This window comes from Taudactylus pleione, unplaced genomic scaffold (assembly GCF_031769625.1).
Source record: "Taudactylus pleione unplaced genomic scaffold, aTauple2 ptg000484l, whole genome shotgun sequence".
Taxonomy (NCBI): domain Eukaryota; kingdom Metazoa; phylum Chordata; class Amphibia; order Anura; family Myobatrachidae; genus Taudactylus; species Taudactylus pleione.
Genome location: NW_028284886.1, coordinates 3,433,059 through 3,452,305, shown reverse-complemented (window position 1 = coordinate 3,452,305; position 19,247 = coordinate 3,433,059). Strand labels below are relative to the sequence as shown.

The window sequence follows — 19,247 nt, the reverse complement described above, 5'->3', positions numbered from 1 at the left end:
TTTATGAACGATTTTCTGTCAGATTATCTGTCAGATTATCTTTCAGATTTTTACGTAATGAACGATTTTTATGAACTACAAACGATTTTTACATATTCCCTTAATGAAAATCGTTCAGTTGACAAGTCTGACTGAACTACAAACTACAAACGTGAACGCGCATGAACGATAATCGTTCATCATTTGAGTCAGAAAGTGAACGATTTTTTCAAACGATTATCGTTAATCATTAAAAAAATCGTTGTGTGTGTATGCAGCTTAAGTCTTTCCCACCATATACAATCACCTGTCTCTCCACAATAATTGAAGTTAAGTGGACGCCAAATGGCTTTTGGTCACTGAAAGAAGAGCCTGCCAGACTGCTTACCTGCCGTAGGCCTTATTGCATCTTCTTAGTCACCGCCAGTTAGTATTTGCTGAAAGTCAGTTCTCTGAGGCGATGTAGAGAGAATGTCGGCTGGAGAGCACAGGTCGGCAGCCAGAATCCCTATAAGGGGCAGCACCGGCAGCGTTAGAACCTACAGCGGTTCTCCAGTTTGCCCACCAGCCTCGTGAAGAAGTTGGTAGACATACCAAAGCCTCCTTGCTTACCATATTTCCGCATAACGGTCCAAAACTTCCATAAACAATCAGTACTGGAACTCATTATTAACAAAAGTATATTGGCCGAATGGGAATCCTCAGTCTCCTGTATTAATCACCCAGACCGGGGTATATTTACTAACCAGGGGGTTGCCAAAGCCACAGATCATCGCGGCTTTGGCTGAAAAGATTTAAAAGGGCAATGCAGAAATAAATCAGGCATTAATGTATACTGTAGACTGCAAACATAAAACAAAGAGAATCATTTCAGATGTTTGGAGAAAAACATCTAATTCAAATCAAATCATTTACAACGTTGCAGGGATTCAATGACACCAAATAAATACCTGTATTTCCTTTTCATTTATTACATGTGTTTTGGTTGTGATAAACTCTATCATTACTAAATGATGGTGCTGGAAGCTGTTATTATGGACAGGCAGCCTTTATTTGTTCTCAGTCTTCTTTCCTATAGCTGTCCGCTGGCACCTGGACCGCTGGCATCATTTCCCTTCAGCACAAACCCAGTCTGGACGGGCCTCAAGCTCTGCGGTAGGAAGAGACGAGTGTTACTTCACATCGTGTACTTCCCCAAAACACGGGTGATAAATACACAGAACACTGTGAGACTTAACACTCCAGGAATATTTTGGCTGGAAAGAGATGGGATCGGGCAACAGAAGCAGAACATCGCCGGCCGAGCCAGATCCGTACTTTGGACAAACTTTTTTGTTTTTGTTTTTTTGTTATAAAGCTTCTATTAATAAGAAATAGACTTGTATATAGGAGACTGAAAACGATGTATAATTGCTACTTTTCAACTGAATAGTTCTGTTTGAATGACACAATACTGTTTAATAACCATTTATGTAGGTGTTTTATTTTGAAACTTGCAGAATCAAGATAAGCTAAAATTCTTATTCTTAAAATGGTTACACTCCTAAAGATTGGGTTGGGTACGCGAGCCCTGATAAGGCCGGCGGCAGCGTAATCCCGACGGTGGAAATCCCAAAGCATGCAGGTAAGAATGCTCACCCTTCCCCTAACTCACTTTTCCCGCAGTCTAACCATAACCCTCCCCCTAGTGCCTAACCCTAAAACAGGTTGGGTATAAAATCCCGGCTGTGGGGATGCCGCTGGACAGAATACCGATAGCGGCATCCCAACAATAGGGAAGACAGGTGTTTTCCTAACCCCTACCCTAACCCTCCCCGATGCCTAACCATAAACTCCCGCCCTAGTGCCTAAAGCCTAACCTCCCCCTAACACCCCAATACTTACCTTCGGGATACTGGTGCTGGGATCCCAACCTGTTGGGATTTTCGGCGCAGGTATTCAGACCGTCGGCATCCCGAACGCGGCGATGCCAGCTACATCCCCCCTAAAACTCACCGTCGGGGTCACGGCCATCGGGATTCTGTTGCCAGGATTCTGACTACTATTGGGATTCCGGCACCAGAATTCTGACTGCCGGGATTGTGTGCGCCAGGAGGCCGACCACATCCCCTAAAGATCCTCTTTCCAACCAGACGACTAGTTGGAAAGATAATCTTTTAGATCTGTGGCCAGCTTAAGTGCTATAAAGATTCCCCGCACACATTATAAATACGCCCCTGCGCTACATTCGTGGACAGTTTTGCTACGCGCATGGATGGACAAAACGCACTGATCTGGTTACTCGGGCACCGGGCTAGTTCACAGCACCGCTTCTAGAAGAAAGGTTCAAGCTGTGGCGCCACGTGTCGGCATCTGACCATTCTCGTCATACATAACCAATCAGGGCGGATTTTTAACAGAGTAAGTGCGCAGTGCATTAGAGCCTTTAGAAGTGCTTTGTCAGAGAAGAAACACTAAACAGTTTGCGAAACATCTCATAAAATAAATTTAAAGTCACAGCAACGTTACACTGAAACGACTAAATACATCCGTGTTCTGGCTTCTTGACCTATTTAGAGGTTATGAAATGATTTATTTGGCTATTTGTGATACAGGGGAGGAAATACATCATCACATTTACTGCAGTAGAAAGTCTGCGTATGGTTTAAAACAGCAAAAACGTTGGGCTTCTGGATGAGTGATCTCTTCGTACGGTACTCCGCAAAAAAAAAGCAGGACAACGTGTTACAAAGAGCCTAATTACTTTTAGTCTGCATACCCTATATCTTAGGCTTCAGCTAAATATTGATTGCGTCCCAAAGCGGGACGCAAATTTGCATTCTGAAATTAACCAGGGGGGTTTCATCGCAAATTTAAGCCAATAATTAGAATTTATATAGCCGGGATTTTGCACAGTTCCGTCTGGGAGTCAATGTGCTCTATATTCCACTATTTGCTTTACTGGTCTTTTCAATCGCTTGCACATTTTTAAGACATAATAACCCGACAGTATAGAAAAATGTCCCTTTAAAATAACCTCAGTGCTTTGTGAGTGATCAAAGTGGATGTCAGCGCAATTTCTGTGACAGCCCAGTTTGATGCAGATCTCTCGGTGGATTTGGCTGGGCTGGGGGTTGAGGTTTAGGTTATCATAAAATAGAAGGAGTGATGGGGGATTATGGATTGCCTTCTAGAGCTGTTATAAATTAACAGCACATGGCCGGCTTCCTTTGACAGCTCTTTGATGTCTAGGGTTCAGCAGGATATACATCAAACCACAAAGGGAATTTTTAGCTATTTATCATTAACTGCAGCGGACTGGTTCTCATCATTGAAATCACCTTCCTGTTTAACCCCCCCTCCCTAAAGCCAAAGTAAAACTTACTTAGAAAGTTTCAAGATAGATAAAAATAGGTACAAACCTCCTTCACTTAATGCTATAGAAATCTATGGTTGTACTGGAGGCGTTTGCTTTTCAGAAGTCTTTTGACAAATTCAAGATAAGAGAGTTCTAGATTATCCCGCACTGCAGAGTCCTGACAAGGATGAAACATTTAAATAAATATTCTGTGCTAGTAATGCCCTAATTCAGAGGCACTCGCTGTTTGCGAGCGCTCACTCTGAATCAGGGCGGGGAATTTAATTTTTTTTCGGCCTCCAGCCCGCTCGCTAAGCTATGGGAACCACCCACAGCTTTTGCGAGCAGCCTGGCGATTGTCGCGACCAACGGGCTTGCGAGGAGACCTTGTGGTAGGGTCTCCTCTCGCAAGCCCGAGTGGACTTCCTGCTCTAATAGAGAAGGAAGTCCACTACTGACATCACGAGTGATGTCAGTGGGGCCGTCCACAAACGCCAGGCGTTCCTAAGGGAACGCCTGCGTTTGTGCAACCACCCCCCCCTCCACGCCTACAACACGGGGCGAGCTGTCAATCAACATCGACAGCCGCCCCATCTTGTAACGAGACCTGTTGCAACGGAGCTGCCTCAGAGGTCTACAGACAATTCCTTGGACTTCATGCTTGGTTTGTGCTCCGACATGCACTGTCAAGTGTGGGACCTTATATAGACAGGTGTATGCCTTTCAAAATCATGTCCAAACAACTGAATTTACCACAGCTAGACTCCAATTAAGCTGTACAAGGATGATCAGTGGAAACAGGATGCACCTGAGCTAAATTTTGAGCTTCATGACAAAGACTGTGAATACTTATGTACATGTGGTTTCTTAATTTTATTTTATTTTTTTATTTTTTCAATTAAATTTGCAAAAATCTCAAAAAAAAAAAAAACCTTTTTACACGTTGTCATTATGGGGTATTGTGTGTAGAATTTTGAGGACAAAAATTAATTTATTCCATTTTGTAATAAGGCTGTAACTTAACAACATGTGGAAAAAGTGAAGCGATAAGAATACTTTCTGGAAGCACTGTAGCTATCTCTAATGGTGCATACACACGGTCAGATTTTGTTAAAGATATGAATAATAACGATTGTAAAAATCGTTCAATCGTTCATATCGTTGACATGTAGGGCATGCATCAACCAACGATGCGCGTTCCTGCATGTCAGATAACAATATCTGACATCAACTGTATTTGCAGACAAATTTGGACGATTTCATTCATTTTAATAGTCAGAAATTATTCATCATTGATGAAATGATCTGACAAATCTTACCGTGTGGATGCACCATAAAACCAGAACTTTTGGGGAGCCTTGAGAACTGCATTTGGGAACCTCTAGGTTAGGCAGAGCTCAATTGTTCTTAAAGAGTATGAACTGGAAGACATAATTGTGCAAATTGATGTATTCAAAGCAAATATCTGAATTACAATTGTATTTCCATGGTATTACAGCATTTCTAATGTCTCGTTTACATTCTGCATTTATAATGACTATTTTGTCCAATCAGGACCATTTATAAAAGTTGCTGTACAGTAAAAAAAAAAAAAATCCCTGTAATCCAGTGGTTCCAAAACTCAGTGTTCAAAGCACACTAATACCCCTTTCACACCGGAGCTAAAACCCAGGTTATTGCAGGGTTAACCCGGGCAGCTCCTTGGTGTAAAAGGAGTATTAAAAGGGGTTGGATCGCTGGGTCGAGTGCCCCGGCAATCCAACCCAGGTAAATAGCAGGGTTTAACACGGGAGTAACCCGTGAAACCCTGCTGTGTGTACAGCGCACTCCCAGTTTTTATGACCTGCAGTGCGCCGCAAGCCGGCCGATTGGTCCGGCTTCAGTGGCGCTTGGAGATGACGTCATCTCCAAGCGTCCACTTTCACGCCGGAAAAGCCGGGTCTATGCAGACCCGACTGCGGTGTGAGCGGCGCCGACTCGGGAATATCCTGAGTCGGCGCCGGCTAAATTCCGGGTCTGATCCGGATAGGAACCCTGTTCCAACTCCGGGTCAGATCCGGAATTTTGGTGGAAAAGGGGTACAACATTCCATGTTTTAAGAATATCCATGCTTAAGCACAGGTGACTTAGTATCTCAGTCAGTTTGATTATACCGCCTGTGCACAAGCATGGACATCCTTAAATCTGTTAGGGTGCCTTGAGGACAGAGTGTGAGACACCCTGCTGTTACCCAGTGCAGTCAGTCAGATATTTACATTTGATTTCTATACTGGATCAGTCAGAATCTGGTTGCTATAGGTCACAGAACTGTGCAAGAGTTTTCCTAAATGTCCTCCACACTGTATCAACCTTTAAGTTTCAAAGGCCCCTTCCTTTAAAAAGCACAGTATACGATGAAGACGCATTAACGCCAAACACGGGGTACTTAGCGTTATTAATTTCTCCCTACGCTTTTAATAAGACACATGCACTCACCAGGGAAAAACACAATCAGCCTAAAAATGTAGTTATTCCTACCTGAAGCCTAGCAGCACAAATTAATCTATCACACGGCTTTGTGTTTCTGGAAATGAACCAGACTGACAGGTGCAATTCAGAGGCCCCAATTCCCTTCAGTTGGCAAAAAGCTTGGTCTATTAAATTCTCCGTAGCAATCTGTAGCGAAGTGTAAGGAGACGTGCAGTCCAACAGCGCCCTCTGTAGGAACGTACAGCAACTCTTCTCTGCACCCAGAACATCTTCTTTTAATCCAGTTACTAAGAATCAAGTAAACATGCATCTAACTGTGAATGTATTTGATATTAATGAACTATTTTTTTTTCTTTGCCAGGATACAGAGAACCCCTCACTGTTATAAAGTGCTGAAAACCGATGGTACAAAGAGTAGCATTATATTAAAATTCCATCATCCCTAGTGAAAGAACAGCCAGATGGTCATATTTGGAGATCCTTGTCACGGGCAATGAATAAAATGAATGTTTTATTACAGACTTTTCAATGTTTCTGAAGCAATAATGCACAATTAAATTAAACATTTATTTTATCCAGTCTAAATGAACACATGATGTTATTGCTACACATTGTTAAAGGGGAAATATACCTGAAGCAGAGTCGACCGTAGACCCACTCGCGCATTCTATTTTGCGCGTTTCTGCACTGTGCGTGTTCTGTAACTAAGCGCATTCGAGAACAGGTAATACAGGGGTGTACACCTTTCAGCAGCATCTACATTTGCAACTGAAGGGGCATAACAGGAATTAGTGGTCTAAAACAGCCTGCCCTGAGTCTTCCCCACCCGCGGGCCACAGCGGTGAAGGAACAATGCCGGGTGAATAGATGCTGTGCTGTTTGCACCATGCTAATAACCTCCATAGTATCGCTGTGGGAAGCAGCACCTCTAGTGGCCGTAGTGTTACCTAGCTGGGATGCAGTGTTGATTTGAGTCATGCATACCGCTTAGCCTTCAGGCACAGAACACAAGACGTTCTGCCTCGGCCTTACTTTTTGCTGGGTAAGGATATGTGTTTTGTTCAGGCCAGGTTTGTCTGCCATGCCACTCGCCCATAATGGCCCATATCTTGGAGAGCCTTGGAGACTGTCAATCATATACATAAATCTTACATTAAAGCTCAATGGTCGTGGGCGCGTGGCTTGGTGGCCAAGATGGAGGACACTTCTCTCTAAGGTCCATACCAGCTCTAAGCAGCGCGTCTCCCTATCAGCCACTGCCTGGACCTGCATATCCGGACCTCTGTCCTCGGCTCTCTGTGCAGGCTACCTATTGAGCCGGTCATCTGCTCTGGGTGCGCCCTTATACCTTGGTCGCGGCCCTGCAAGTGTCCCCGTGTCTGCAGTCTCCCCTCCAGCTCCTCCGTGCCTGGCGCCTTGGTGGCTATTCATTGCCGTCTGTTCCCCGGAGACACCTTCAGTGCCGGCGCTGCCGCTTCAGTATTCACCGGCGGCCGCGACTAGATACCTTCCGGAACCAGGGTCACCTTCACCTCCCTCTCAACCTCCCGTCACCACAATTGTAACAAACTCCGGTCCATACTTGCCTACCCGCCCGATTTGGTCAGGAGCCTCCCGAAAATCCAGTGCCGCTCCCAACCTCCCCGGAAGGCAGGCAAGCCTCCCGGCGACCCCTCCTATCCCCCCGCAACTACATGTAAAACCCCCACTGCTTCACACTGCCTGTAATATTACAGGCAGTGTGTAGTGGGGGTGGGGCCAAAATGACGTGATTTCGTGGCTCTGCCCCCGCCTGCAAACACTCGTCATCTGGCCAGCCCCCCCCCAGTCATGCCGATCTGGCTGCTCCCTCCCGGAAGGGGCAGCCAGATAGTCAGCAAGTATGCTCCGGTCAACTCCAGCACATGGCTTCTCCTCTCTTCCTGGGAAGGTCTCCTCCATTATGCAATGGTGTGCCTGAATTTCCCGGGAGGTAACATTCTGGGTCACATCATAACAGTGTGACTGGTGCAGCCATATTAAAGGTGACTGTTTAGAGTGTTTGACAGCTCCTGCTTTTTCTTGCAGCTCGATTACTCTACCAGCTACTGGGTTTCCTGCTAGTGGACTTAAGTAGAGTTTTGATTCTACCTTCTATATTTTGAGGTCTCTGATATTGCTTCATATGGGAGCCTATTTTAAAGAACTTTATATATATGTGCAATTTCTCTGCTATAGGCTCCACTTTGTTTATTTTACCTGATAATTCTGCTGCAAAAAGATTGTTTTTTTTTCCTTTTACCTGTGTTACCGGAGCTCCATCTAGTGGCTGCTGTCTGTATCTACTTTACAGCAAGAAATTATTTCTATTATCATATTTTTCAATTCTGCTAATACCAATGTATTAACAGGGCTCTGTCTCCATTTGGCCGTCATGACCTCCATCCCCACAACACAGTGTTTCTCTTAGTTATAGGAGTTCGCTTGGGTGAGAGAGGGACCCAATACGCCTTTTTTTTTTTGTAACAGTTCTATGTCATACACACCGTAAACATTTTTTCTCTACCTGCACCGAATGACGAAGGGACGGAAATCTGTTCGCCATAAAAGCCAGAGCAAAACTCAAAATTCCCCGTTACTCCAATCTAAGCTAGATCATCCTCCCGTCAGCTGGGGCTGCTGCATCTCCCTCTCCTGAGCCAGATCATACCCCTTTATCTGACACGGACTACTCCATGGCGTCATCACCGGTTAGACTCGCTTTCAACGAAGCAGGATCTATTGGCTTCTGAACAAAGACTCTGTGACGCTTTCAAAAAAGATGAGGGGAGAACGAGCGCTTATTAAAACTAGATAAATTATATTAAAAATGGGGAAAGAAAAGAAAAAAAGGTTATAAGACAAACAAACATAAAAAACACTGAAACCATATGTTTAAACTCTTTTAGGAGACATCTGAGGCAGGTCCAAGCAACCATGCAGTGGTATGGTACATCCAATGCAACCTAACTGTCCCTACTTTTGTCTTCAGCTTCCGGGGCTGGCAGTGTGTTGTCTTGCCTGCACTGCACGGGAAGCCGCACGATGTGTAAGTGGGGCACCGGCTTCCCGTGCAGTGCAGGCAAGCCAACACGCTGCCAGCACCGGAAGCTGAAGACAAAGGTAGGGACAATTAGGTTGCATTGGATGTACCATACCACTGCACGCTTGCTTGGACCTGCCTCAGATGTCTCCTAAAAGAGCTTAAACATATGGTTTCAGTGTTTCTTAGGTGTGTTTGTCTGTTTGTCTTCTAACTTTTTTTCTTTTCTTTCCCCTTAATATAATTTATCTAGTTTTAATAAGCGCTCGTTCTCCCCTCTCATATTTAATCTTTATAACTGAGCAGCTGTACAGATACATATACCTAGCGCAGTTCATTTATTCCTATTGCTTTCAAAAAAGATGTCTGTGCTTTACAGACGGACATTGCATAGGTTGCTGATCGCTTATTAGAATTGGGGATAAGATGGAGGACGATCATCGCACCTTTCCCTCTACAGCTATGCTTCAAGCTGCAGAATTGAGGCAGATGCACAGCAGACTGGATGATATGGATAATCGTGGCAGGCGTAATAATATCAGGATACTGGGTCTTCCTGAGGACATTCAGACTCAAGACATTACTGGAGTGCTTACAAAGTTATTTAATGAAGTCCTAGAGCAGGCCTCAGACACTCCAAACATATATGATAGAGCTCACAGGGCACTGACGCCTAGAGAGATAAACCTCGTGACATCATTTGCCGTCTTCATTATTTCACTGATAAGGAACTTGTCCTTCAGAAAGCCAGGTCTCTTCAGGGTATCGATTTCAGTGGATCTCCAATACAAATTTTCCAGGACCTTTCTTGGAACACGTTACAACAGAGGCGTATGTTGGGTCCCTTGATTGATGAACTTAAGAACCGCTAGCTAAAATATCGTTGGGGCTTTCCTTTGAGCATCATGGTCCACCACAACGGTTCCCTCCACCCACTCACTTAAGGAGCCCGGAGACTTGCATTCTTTCTGTTATGGCTTGCGAATTTCTAGAGTGGAGCTTCCTGATTGGACTGCTCTGTTCGCTTGTCTGGATCCTCCTCCTTTACCGATTGTTCCTGGAGATAAGCAATGGCATCCTGTACGAGGCTCTCCATCTCAGTCCCGTGATGTTGCTGGACATGTCACTTGATTTATTTTAGGGTTGCTCTGGTCAAAACTAACGTATTGTGTGATTAAGGCAAATTCTGTTTGAGATATTACCTCTAGGTTTTTATTTTTGCACGGTTCAAGGGTTTGATATCTAAAAGTTTTTCCTTCTGCAGCTGTTTGACAAAAGTTTCGGTGCAGATGTGCTGCAATTTAAAGTCATAGCATTTACGAAAACTGTTTTTCTTTTTTGTTTGAGCATGTTATGTAATTTATGTTTGGGTCCCTTTTTTTAACCTTTGTTTTCTCAACAGCTACTGTTTCTCGCCAAATATTAGTCTGGCCATGGGAGTCTACAGATTCTTTCTGTGGTACAGGGCGATTTTCTGAGATTGTTATGTATATCTAGGTTTTATGATGTTATTCTGTAAATTTTCCCTTTTTTATTTTTTGTTTTTGTCTTTGTGTTACTCTACCTTTTTTTTTTTTTTTAATCCCTCTTTAATCTCTACGGACAGCTCTACTCGCAATCTCAAGTTGGGTCTTACCGTATTCCCTTAATAATGGCCTTGATTATCCAGTGGTGTACTTTGTGGCTTCCCCCTCTGAGTTGTAATAATGGCTGCTTCTGAACTCTTGCAAATTTCCCCAATTAATGCGAAAGGGTTAAATACTCCTGAGAAATGGTCCTCCATGCTTTGTGAGTTCCGCAGTGGCAAACTCGATATTGTATTTATACAAGAAATATTTTAAGTGTGGGAATACCCCCTCGCTTAAAAACTGGTATTATCCGCAGGCCTTTACTAGTGATAATTCAGAAGGGAAAACTAAAGTGGTTGCGATTTTACTGTCTAGATGTATACCTCTTATTGAGGTGACTACACATGTAGTTATCGAAGGTCGCGCTTTATTGGTTATGAGGAATGGATTTTTAATCAATTGTATACACTTGTCAATATTTATGCCCCTAACAAGGGTCAATCTGCTTTTTTTTTACTAAAGTTTTACAATATGTAGAATCTGTACAACAAGGTATTTTAATTATAGGTGGAGACTTTAATTGGACCTTTGACCCCGCTCTAGAATCTTCTAGGTCTACTTCGACTTGCGTAAGGTAAGGGAACTTTTTCACAATCATCAGTTGATGGATGTTTGGAGGTTACAACACCCTAATGAAAAAGATTTCACTTTTTTCTCTAACCCCCATAATGTTTACTCTCGGATAGACTCATTTTTTATATCTCATATTTCTTCATTTGATTAAATGTATAGCTATTGGTTCTATTACTTGGTTGGACCATGCCCCTGTATCCTTGCAACTCCTCGTTCCAGAATCTCACCCTAAGAGCTGGTCCTGGCGTATAAATGAAGGTTTAATTCAGATCCCAGAGTACAAAGATATAATTAAGGAATCGATTGAGGATTATGTGGCCCTTAATAGTACCTCAGACGTTAATAAAATAAATTCTCCCTCTGGAAAGCCCATAAATGTGTGATTCATGGGAAACTTATACAGTTAGGTTCCCTGGCTAAGAAACGAAGGGAAGCTCAGAAAGAGGCACTCCTCTTGAAAATTAAATCTCTGGAACTTTCGCATAAATCATCTTTAGATACCACTGTGGGTGCTGAACTGGCACAAACTAGTGCGGCCTTAAATAAGCCGTTATCAGATCAGTCGAAGCTGGCCTTTAGAAAGTGCCATCCATAAGTACTTTTAATGGGGTAATAAACCTGGTAGACTTCTTGCGCTCACGCTGAGGGAACAGAGAGCTCTGACCTTTGTTCCCAAGATTAAAAACTCTCAAGGAGTTGTTAGTTTTCTCACTGAACAGATAGCCGATTCTTGTATATTCTCTTTCTGGGCCCATCTCCCCGAACCGGCTATCATTGCGCCTCAAAGAGATAGAGGATTATCTTTCTCATATTGAATACCCGTGAATTTCAGGGGAAGCACAAATTCTCTTAGAGCAACCCATCTGATTAGAGGAATTGGAGTATGCAATTAAATCTACTCCAACTGGTAAGAGCCCAGGCCCAGATGGGTTTACCATCTCTTATTATAGAATGTTCCAAGCCCAGTTGTCCCCATTATTGCTTCAGGCTTTCAATGAGATTGATGTGAAAAATGTTCTGCTCAAATGTTTGAGGCTCATGTCACTGTTCTCCCTAAGGCGGACAAGGACCCTACTCTGTGTTCAAGCTATCGGCCAATTTCTCTGCTTAATGTAGATCTCAAACTATATGAAAAGGGTCTGGAAAACCGCCTTAAACCATTGTTGTCTACTTTGATCCATAGTGATCAAGTAGGTTTTGTTTCCGGACGGGAAGCAAAAGACAACACCACAAAGATGATTGATTTAATTTATAAGGCTATGTCATTTCAATCTCCCACGACTCTGTTATCAACTGATGCCGAAAAAGTTGAACCATTGTTTGGGGGGGGGGGGGGGGGTTTACACTTTGGAAGGATCTCACAAAGAGATAGCTATTTACAAAGGACAGAAATTATTAGTCTGTTGTCATTAACCAAATTGTGTGACTTTAGATAAATGTATCCTGAAAATTTGAGTTCGCATTCACAAGGGCTATGAAGACTTTTTTTATTCAATAATTTTGGTTTCTCATTTTTATTAATTTCTGGAGAGGTTTTGTAATAGTTATTATGATTTGTTATGGTGCTCAGTGCTTTGAGGATTAGTGGCAAAACCTTCTGAAGTCTGATTTAAATTCAGCATTCGAGGTTACAAAATGTGAAAAATGCTTTTCCAGGGTACAATCTATCTATGAACACACAGGCACAGGATCTATTATCTGAGAGCTATAGGGTGTTCTTGGAATTAGAAGCGCCGTGCCTAATACATACTAAATGACATGGAGAAAATGAACCCCGTCAAACCAAACGCATTAAATTTCTTCAGTGACTGCAGGAGGAAACACTCGGTGAGCATGGAGGACAGAGTTGTTGTTTTTTTAAAAAAATATTTATAAATCTCACTGCACACTACTAATTCTGCAGGAGCCAACTGGAGGGCCGAAAACGATGTTTCTATTATAGCTCGCATTTGCGATACCTGGCCTGATTTTAAATGGGAAACTTCTTATAATGACATTACTTCTATCTACATATCATGGGTATTATGACTGCTGATGCACCAATGTTTATACCATGTCCTGTACTGCAAGTCGCTTTTTTCATGTTTTGTTCATTCCATTTCTGTTTATGTACTTTGTACGACGCTGTGGACCCCTTGTGGCACCATATAAATAAAGGTTAGTAATAAAAGGGCTCATTTTCCAATAATCGCCCTTCTAAGTAGTGTCTCTCTACCGAAACATCCCTACGTAGCAGATGGTCCTTCTCCAAGGGGTACATATACTAAGGGTCGATTTGGTATTCCATTTTATGAATCTATAAAATCGACTGAAATCGAACTGCAAAATCCCATCGCAAATCCTTCATTTACTAATATTCAATTTTGCAATCGATTTTCAAATTTAATTCGATTTTAAGAAGGGATTTTGTGTTCAGTTGATGAATCCCTTCCAAAATCGAACCTGAAATCCCCATTAAAAATTGAACGCAACTTCATCACTTCCTATTGTGCCAAATGTATCACATGCACACTACTGCCGTTTCGGGGTCATATCCCCATCATCAGGACTAGTTATGCCCCTGATACTGCCAGTAGGTGCACAGCCATTATTCCTACAGCCAGACTGTCCCACATGTTTTTGGGAGCTTTTAAAGGCATCACAATCAATTTCCAGTCAATAGAATGGTGTTTAGAAGCTCAAATCGACTGTCTCTCATTATTCTATTTGGGGATTTGAAGTTCAGTTACTAACATTCGATTTGCAAATCGAATTCAAAATCGAAGGGATCCTATATTCGACTGTGGGAAAACATTGATGTTTTGCAGAAATTCGATTTGGAATGAAATTCAGTGTTTTCTGTTCAATTTGACATTCGATTTGGGCTTTAGTACATCTCCAATATCAAAACTGAGTGTAAATCAAACGGCAAATCAAACAGAATCCCAAATCGAACCTTAGTAAATATACTCCCAGGTTACCAATTACAAAATGCTCGAGGGCTCGAGACCTGAAGAACGCCAGTCACAGTAACTGTTGAAACAGTACAGGTCTAATCATGGCAATACATCCATTTAGCTGTATCAGTATTCTGTAATCTAGAACCAAGCCAATGGTTTAATTCTCCATAAACTGTAAACTATATGGAGAATTAAAAGGTATCTGGAATCCCCAACTTCCAAGTGAAGTATATTGTCCAGGAGATAATAAAAGCCTAATGGAGCGTACACACGGTCAGATTTGTCAGACTTGTCAGATTTGTCAGATGAACGACTGAACGACTGAACGATTTGAACGATTTGAACGATTTTTGACTGCATTAAAATGAATGGAATCGTCCAAGTCTGACTGCAAACCCATCAGATGTCAGATATCGTTATCTGACAAACGGGAACGCGCATCGTTGATCGTCCATCGTTCAGGCATGTCAGATATGAACGATTTTCCTTCAGATATGAACGACTGAACGATTTTTAAATCATTATCGTTCATATCTGAAGGAAAAATCTGATCGTGTGTATGCACCATAAAAGTACCACCAGATGGTGAATATTTACAGCGAAGAGCTTTTGTTTATTTTATTTTGGGAAATTCTGCATTTAAATGTTCCTGTTTATATTTTTTCACTTGCAAAAAAAACAACAAACTTTTCAGTTTTAATAAATATAAATTAAATGATAGAACTATAAAACATTTAAGGTGCGTACACATTAGGCGATCAGGAAAGGCAGTAGTGTCTGCACTGAACGATCAGTCGTTCAGTGCAGGCACTGTCCATCATTCCTGAACGTGCCAATCTGTCGTTATCGGCAGATTGTGCGGCATGTTCAGGCGATGGACAATGTCGGAAACGACCAGCGAGATCGCTGGTCATTCCTGACATAAAAGTGCACGATTTGTGCACGATTACTGAGCGATTGCACGGTTACGATGTTGTAATCGTGCAGTCGCTCAGTAATATCGCCCAGTGTGTACGCACCTTTACAGTAGTAGTGGTGATGATACAGGAAGCAGATGAACTGCAAGTATAACGAGTGGAAGAGAAGGTGTGGTAAGAGGTGGACAGTGAAGAGGGTGAAAGCTCCCTAAATTTTATGGGGTGACGCTGGCCAGCAATCCTATTTTGAGCTTTAACCGAATATGCTACGAAAGCCCTGAACGAGGATTTTTGGTTAAACCTGAACCCCTACTTATAGTACAAGTTAGCTTGTCAGATGCTAAGTCAGGAAGCATATATACCATACCTGTGTGCATATTACATGACTACTTTATTACATATAAAAACCATGATGTGCGTGGCTTTCCAAGCAATGTGTTATAGACTGCGCCCACGATTTCTGAGTATTGCAACTGATGTATTCATGGTGTATTCATGGTGTATTTATGGAGTGGTATAATCTCATGATTCAAGTGACCTCGTCTTCATCAAACCGAAGCTCATTCAGGCCCCTAAAACATATCATTGCCTACTAATTGCATGCCTTGGAGTCTCCCTGCGCCGATCTCACCTCTTGTACACTTCGAGTGATTTCAGATATTTATTTTCATTACAATTTATCAAGTCAAGAGCCCAAGCACATGACGATGTTGGAGCTGTAAGGTTCTCTATTCCCGTCTCGCACTCACTGCCATGTGTTCATATTGCTGAACGCGCAGCCTCCATTACAGCAAAGTGATTGATTTTTCTCCTTTTTACCGGACAGCGATGCTCAGTCTGGCACTTGTGTACTTTTACAGTGGCTCCTATTTCATCGGTTATAAATCTTTTTGTGCGTGGATTTTTTTATTTTTTTTTTACAAGGTCATCAATCTTTTTCAATGCTTATACGATTTAAAAAAAAAAAAATTATAAAAATCTGGAGGACTGTTATAGCGGATAGATGCTGGTAAGATTTACAATGGCTGCTGTGCCTTCAGGGGACCTCCCTTTACACATACTTGTTAAATCAAAGTTATTACAACTCAAATTGATGTGGCCTTCGTCATAAAAGCGGATGGTGGAGAATCTCACATCAGCTTAATTATATGATTATCTGCATGACAGATAGCTTAATTTAGGAGCAAAGGGCAAAGTCTAGACTACAATGGGGCAGGATTGTATCTGCTACATATAGAACATTATGCAAAAAAACAAACTTTAAAATTAAGTTGTACATTGCAATTCGTAACCTAAGATCTGACTTATTTGTAAAGCAATGAAAAATGTTTGAAATCAACCAAATGACCGCCCAAACGGGAACGTGTAATCCCTAACAGCTGTCTGCAGGGCCACTACCATGATGTACGATCTCCCATCCAATCAGAAACTTCCAACATCACATCAATCCATATATATATATACATACACACTCAGGTGTTCCTAAACTTTTTGGAATCACGGTGCCCTAGAGTATCAGCATTTTTCCCACAGCACCACCCTGGGCCCAAAGTTTGTTATTGAGAAATTCAGCGAGAATTAAATGAAGTAATTTGTGCTTACAGGTCACCCTTAGGTTCAGATATGTGGTGGCTGACAGGCTGCGCTTGTTTTATCCACATATTTTCTGATTGGCAGCCATTAGAACTGGTTTTGCCTATCACACCGACTAAAAATTATTTTATTTGGTACTGACCACCAACCCAAGGTACCCCTGCAAGTGCCCCGACGTACCCCAGGGCGCCACGGCACACAGTTTGGGAAACATTAACTAGTAAAAAGCCCTATCCCTAACTCCTCCTGAGCTATCAAGGGCTGCCACCCTGCGTTCCCCACCTTTGGCCATCACCACCTGAGAAAGGTAACAGCAGAGGATATTATTTGAAATAATAATGGTTTATTTAAATTAAGCCGTTTTTTTTTTTTTCAATTCAGAACATCTGCAGAAAAAAATTTGTTTATTTGTAATTTGTTTTTTCAACACGTGGAAATATAAACCCAAGTCATGGCTTCCAGTGCCACTGAGCGTGCGCCAGCTGGCAAACCTGGACATAGCATTCACATATATAGTAACACTGGCCTAGTAAAATTGTAAAACTTGCATTCCTGCAGCCCGCCGCTATCACTCAGCAGTTAGATTGATCGTTTTCCAAGTAGACTGCGGTAATAAACGATTTTATGTTCACTGTGATGTGTCGATAAAAAAAAACAAAAAAACTATATCTTCATTAATGATGATTAATATGGGCCTAATTATTGTTGCGTGGCGATAACAAAGTGACCGCAGCCATATTTCCATAACAGAGTTTCCAGGCAATGGTCTGTATGACGGCGGTGGCAGGAGAGGGAGTGGGTACTGTACACTTACCCATTGCACAGAAATCCCCATTTACACTGCCCACAGATTACAGTCTAGTTAGATCTGCTCACGGTCGCACAACGGGATCAGTAATCACCAAACGGTACAGCTCCATTCTTGATTATTTTGCCCATCCTTATTCTAGACATTACGTATTCCCCTAAGAGAGAAGGCACTAATACGGAAAGGCTATATATCTTAACATTTGTAATTGTTAAACACTAGACCGTTCCTTGTGTAACTTTTGTAAAAGTTGTATAAATACCAGGTTTATTAGAAAACAAAACCAAAAAAACCCTTTTGCAGTGCTCTACGGAGGGCTGTTTACTTAATTTGGCATGTAATTATGAAGAAAATAAAGTGAGAAGCCTTATAATCCCCACCTCCTAGATTAGCCGGTGCATGGGAGCTGGTCTTTGCCCCCAGCTAAATACTATATCAAGGTGACGTCAAGTGATATCCATCGATTCTTCTGCTACAAAGTGACTCCATTTAGCTGCAGGGGCCATCGTAATAAGGAGATAGCACTACGGTATCTGCATTTGTAAAGAGAATAGCTGACACACAAGTCAGAGTCACTCGACCGTGACATTTTCAGAGGGCCTGAGATGTCTTTATTTCATACGGAAGGAGGAATTATATTCTAATCTAAAAATTGCAAATCTAATGCATTATGGATTACATAAGTCTTTCTGTCACAGCTCTATGAAAACCTGCCCACATCTAATAAGAGTTACTGGGGTCTCATGCTGCACTGTACAGAAGAGGAAACAGGCCTGTGGCTCTGCAGCTGCTGTGGTACTACAAATCCCAGCAGGCAGTCCTCCCATCTAGAAGACTATTTGCACTAATTGGCTAGTTTGCACTTCTAATGCTAAAACACACACACTATATATATATATATATATATATATATATATTTTTTTTTTTTTTTTATTACCAGTTATTTATATAGCGCACACATATTCCGCAGCGCTTTTACAGAGAGAATATTTGACCATTCACATCAGTCCCTGCCCCAGTGGAGCTTACACTCTATGGGCCTCATTCAGACCCACTCGCGAGCGGCTGTCCGCTCGCAAGTGGGTCGATGTTATGCACTGAGCATGCGCACGACGGAGGGAGCTCCGTCGTGCGCATGCGCCAGACGCGACGAGCGAAGGAAAGTCCTTCGCTCGTTGTGTCCGATCAAAGGGGGCGTGCTGTCAATGTTGATTGACAGCACGCCCCCTTTGGTGGGCGTGCCGGGGGCGTGCCTCCCTGACGGGGGCGTTCCCACGGGAACGCCTCCCGTCAGAAGCCGGCCCACTGACATCACTAGTGATGTCAGTGGGAGTGATTTTGGCTCGGATAGAGCCAAAATCACTCAGGAGCTTGCGGTTGAAAACCTCAACCGCAGGCTCCGGCTCGCAAATTCGATGGTCGCGATGGTCTCGACCATCGCGGCCATCACAAAGCACGCTCGTATAGCCTGTGGGTGGTGACCCACAGCTATACGAGCGTCCAGGAGGACGCTCCATGAAAATGGAGCCCGGCCCTCATTCAGAGCGTGCGCTCTGCTCAGAGCGTACGGCTCTGAATGAGGGCCTATATTCCCTACCACATGCGCACATACACACAGGTTAATTTGTGTTGGGAGTCAATTAACCTACCAGTATATTTTTGGAGTGTGGGAGGAAACCGGAGTACCCGGAGGAAACCCACGCAAGCACAGGGAGAATATACAAACTCCACACAGTTAAGGCCATGGTGGGAATTGAACCCATTACCTCATTGCTGTGAGGCAGTAACGCTAACCATTACGCCGTCTGTATAATATCACTCCACATCACCCAAAGAAACCACCCATCTCAGATTTTTTTTTTTTTTATTTGAAAATTTCTTAGTTAAGAGAGGATGTCAAAACAACTATTTCTGCCAAATATCTCGACTGTCTGACAATTAGT

General features: G+C 42.7%; 1 long non-coding RNA gene across 1 annotated transcript in view; it reads right to left on the bottom strand.

Annotated features, from left to right (window-relative positions):
* Positions 1 to 926: 926 nt before the first annotated feature.
* LOC148502766 (uncharacterized) overlaps positions 927 to 19,247 on the bottom strand; it is a 33,599-nt gene continuing 15,278 nt past the window's right edge. Inside the window, exon 3 of the long non-coding RNA XR_015869974.1 lies at positions 927 to 1,129. This is a non-coding gene — a long non-coding RNA (uncharacterized LOC148502766). The remainder of the gene's footprint in view (positions 1,130 to 19,247) is intronic.